Consider the following 4,868-nt stretch of genomic DNA (forward strand, 5'->3'; position numbering starts at 1 on the left):
GACTTCAAAACTATACTAGTGGGGAACCACAGCCTCTGTCTCTCAGAACTAGATAAATCTAACCACAAAATAATCAAGAAAGAAATTAAGGAGGTGGGTAGAATTTTTAAAAAGTTAGATATGATAGCACTCTGGAGAAAATTTAATGGTTCTGGAAAGAAATGCACCTTCTTCTCAGTGGCACATGACACCTATAGAAACATTGACCGTGTATTAGGGAATAAACCTCACATTCAAGCACAGAATGGCAGAAATATTAAATATATCATTTTCAGATCATGATGCGATAAAAATCACATGTAATAAAAGGCCATGGAAAGATAGACTAAAAATTAATTGGAAACTACATGACTTAATTTAAAAGAATGAGTGTATCAAATAACAATTATAGAAACAATTAATAATTTCATTCAAAACAATAATAATGCGATAAGCAACCAAAACTTGTGGACTATAGTTAAAGCAGTTATTAGGGGTAATTTTATATCTCAGTGTTAATATGAATTAAATAGAGAAAGAAGATATCAATGATTTGGGAATACAACTAAAAAAAATCTAAAAATAACAAACTCAAAATCCCCAGTTATATACCAAATTAGAAATTCTGATAATCAATGGAGAGATTAACAAAATTGAAAATAAGAAAATTGTTGAAATAATAAAAAAACTAAGAGTTGCTTTTCAGAAAAAAATACAACAAAAGATCTAAACCTTTTGTCAATTTGATTAAAAAATGATGAAAGAAAGTATCTAGGTAGTGCAGTAGATAGAGAACTGGCCCCGGAGTCAGGAGTACCTGAGTTTAAATCTGGCCTCAGACACTTAATAATTACCTAGCTGTGTGGTCTTGGGCAAACCACTTAACCCCATTGCCTTGCCAAAAAAAAAACCTAAAAAAAAGATGAAAGAAAAAAATCACCAGTATCAAAGAAAAAAGGTGAGTTAACCACCAAAGAGGAGGAAGTTAAAGTAATAACTACCCAACTGTATGCCAATAAATTTGAAAATCTCAGTGAAATATTTACAAAAATAAAAATTGCTTAGATTAATAGTAGAGGAAATTACATACTCAAATAGCCCCATTTCAGAAAAAGAAATTGAGCAAACCATCAATGAATCCCCTTAGCAAAAAAATCTCCAGGACTAGATGGATTCACAAGTGAATTCTATCAAACATTTAAAAAACAATTAATTCCAATTCTATATACACTATTTGAAAAAATAAGTGGAGTTCCACTAAATTCCTCCTATGATACCAATATGCTGCTGATGCTTAAACCAGGAAGAGTTAAAATAAAAATAGAAATTATAAGTCAAAATTTTAAGTCAAAATCCTTAATGAATATTAATGTAATAATTTTAAAGAAAATATTGAAAATCATTTACATGTAATAATTTGATGTAATAATTTTAAAGAAAATATTGAAAATTATTTACATTGTGTTATCACTAGCATAATACATTATGATCAGGTTAGGTTTTGCACTAGGAATGCATTGTTGTTTCAATATCTAGAAATTATCATCATTATTGACCATATCAAAACAAAGTTAAGAAAAATTATATAATTATTTCATTCTTTATTTTACTATATTCATTTATATTATCCTATCCTTGTAAAATAAATATGGAGCTGAATAAAACTTTGGAAGTCATCTATGAGTCACCTATGAGAAGAATGATCTTCAAATAGTTTCGGGGCTCCAACCTTACTTTTAAAAGTTTTTATTGAAGCAAGACAATATATTTTGATTTCCATTTTAGTGGGAGCTTTGTAGTTGCTTGCCTTCATTTACTAAAGGGGACCACATAAAATTGCACTGCAGGTGCAGCCATGATCTCATATTGGACAGTCCTGATCTAAATTATTAGCCTAAAGTCACACAAATTGTAAATAAAACAGTTGGAATTCAAGCTAAGTCATTAGACTTTACCCACAAGCATAGTCTGTGAGGTGGGGTTGGGAGGTATCCAACTGGAGGACCAGAGTTAAGATGGCAACAGCAGTTGCTGGATACCTGAGATTCTTTGATCTGGGGTTAAGGAAAATTGACTTGGGAATTTGTCAGTGTACCTCAGTGTCTCAGAACAGGCATTGCAGCTTATTACCTCCATATTCTAGGGTATCCCTTTGCCTTGTTTTATTGACAGTTCTTTTTCTTTTCTTTTTCTTTTTGGTCTTTTTTTTTAGGTTTTTGCAAGGCAAATGGGGTTAAGTGGCTTGCCCAAGGCCACACAGCTAGGTAATTATTAAATGTTTGAGACCAGATTTGAACCCAGGTACTCCTGACTCCAGGGCCAGTGCTTTATCCACTACGCCACCTAGCCGCTCCGACAGTTGTTATTCTACAAGGTATGCTACTTCATCCATCTCTTCCACATTGTTACAGGCCTTTCAATTACCTATTTTAATTTTGGAAACCAATTCTACCATTCTCTGATATATGTAGTGGATACCATTCCTCATTCTTCAGCTGATGGGTTGCACTATTACTGCCATCTTGACTACCTTCATCTTCCAGAGGGTCTGTTTTCTTGTTGGTTACTTTTATACACTCATTGACAGTTATGGCATCAAGTGCACAATGTCACACTGCACCCTGACAATTGAATTGATTATTTTCTACCTGATCTCAAGCATGTGAATTTGGAACTCTTCTACCTAGTGGGCTATACCCGCTCAGGTATATATCCCTATATCCCAGAAGACTATCTACTCTTCTAAGGTTATGCAATCCGATCCTTCTGGTTCCATTTTCTATACATGCTAGTTTGGGTTCTACAAATATGTGACCTGTTGTCTGGTCATTGAAGAAGAGTACATTCTGACTGGAATGGGCTTCATTGGATTGGATGAGAAGGTGCATTCACTGTGGGATGCTTGTGCCAATTTGAAAGTATGACAATTTGAGACTACACCCCATTCACAAACATGATTGTCATCTTCAACATCAACACCAAGACCTGAGTGACTTGGTACTTCAAGATTTTCAAGTTCCTCAGGAACAAAATGATATCCCAGAGCCTGTCCTTGCTTTTCATGGCACTGTGGTATGGGCTGCACTCTGGCTACCTGATTTGTTTCTAGACAGAGTTCTTCATTGCTATTGTGGAGAGATAAGTTGCCTGCTTAATCACAGAAGCCCCATCTTGAGCAAGCTGTCATCTGTCATGATTCTGCAGTCCTGATTTCTACCTAGTACAGCAAACCATTCACTGTTTTTCAGGGCTTATTCTATGCCTTTTTTATGGAACAAATTTTGAAAGTCTACAAGTCCATCTATTTTCTCTTTTGTTAATAAATGTATTTATTTATTTATTTTGAATTTTACAATTTTCCCAAAATTTTGCTTCCTTCTCCCCCACCCACCAAAAGAGGAAGTCTGTTAGTCTTTATATTGTTTTTATGCTATATATTGATATAAGTTGAATGTGTAGAGAGAGAAATCATATCCTTAAAAATAAAAATAAAAGAGATAGCAAGATTACTTACTAAGATAACATTTTTTTGGTTTAAAGGTAATAATCTTTGGTCTTTGTTCAAACTCCACAATTTTTCTCTGGGTACAGATGACATTCTCCAGCACAGATAACCCAAAATTGTCCCTGATTTTTGCACTGATGGAATTAGAAAGTCCATCAAGGTTGATCATCCACTCTATGTTCCTGTTATGGTGTACAATGTTCTTTTCCTTCTGCTCATGTCAAACAGCATCAGCGCATGCAAATCCCCCCAGACTTCTCTGAATTCCCATCTCTCTGGGTTTCTATTAGAACAATAAGTGCCCCATGATGTGTATTTATATAAATATATATATATATATATATATATATATATATATATATATTATATGTATGTATGTATGTATATATATATATCACAATATCACAATTTGTTCAACCATTCCCCAATTGATAGTCCATTTGTTTTCTTGACCATGTCTTCTTCCTGAGACTCCTATTCATATTGCCTTATGTTCATGAAATAATGGTGCCAAGGAAAGAATTAAAGAAAATAGACTAATCTGCCTCCTTAGTGGCCTAAAATGGTAATGTTAGAGGGACTACCATCCTTTTTTATGGTACTCTTTTTGTCCTGAGAACATGCAGAAGATAGAAACAGGGATTAGGAAGGTTTGACAGCCCCTGCAGGCCTCTTCTGCAGGCCTCCTCTGCCAGCTAAAGGGAAAGAAACCTCAGGGGAGTGTAGAGGGACCTATCTTAGTCTTGGTCTATCCCACATACATTGCCTTATCTCTCTCCTCCCACCTGGAAATAGGTGATTTCTTTTCTGCTTATTTACTATAATCATACATGTGCCATTACCACAACCACCTTTCCATGGAGGGAAAGGGACACAGAGTCTACCTGCTTCATTTTTCTGTCTTGGAATTGTACCACATAAAACCACTTTTGTTCAATTGTTAAAAACAAACAAAAACAAAAACTAAGTCATTAGATTGCAAATTCTCATTCAAGGCTTCTCATGTTTCTTTGAGTTCTTCATATTCATTGTTTCTTATGAGTATTAATAACTCATTACATTGTCTACCATTATTTATTCTACCCTTCCCCAATTGATGAACATCCATAGTTTATTGAGTGTTTTTATTTGTTTCCTTTCAGTATGAAAGAAATAAAATGTACTAAACTATACAAGGATTTGGTAGATAAGATGGTCTCATCTACTCTTGTAAACTACTTGGTATCCTTGGATAGACAATCCCTTTATTTTTTCACACAATGTTTGCTTTATTTCTGTTGTCTTAGCTCAGACTTCTTTAAAAATAAAAACTAAATAAACATTTCATCTCCTTTTTGTTCGATTTGAATCGAAATATTTTCCTACTCAGATTATAAATCTTAGC

At 34.0% G+C, this 4,868-nt stretch overlaps 1 pseudogene; it reads left to right on the top strand.

Moving 5' to 3' along the window:
* The first annotated feature begins 2,623 nt into the window (after nucleotides 1-2,623).
* Nucleotides 2,624-4,650, top strand: LOC141496557 (lysophospholipid acyltransferase 5 pseudogene; annotated as a pseudogene).
* Nucleotides 4,651-4,868: the final 218 nt, after the last annotated feature.

This window comes from Macrotis lagotis, chromosome 8 (assembly GCF_037893015.1).
Source record: "Macrotis lagotis isolate mMagLag1 chromosome 8, bilby.v1.9.chrom.fasta, whole genome shotgun sequence".
NCBI lineage: Eukaryota > Metazoa > Chordata > Mammalia > Peramelemorphia > Peramelidae > Macrotis > Macrotis lagotis.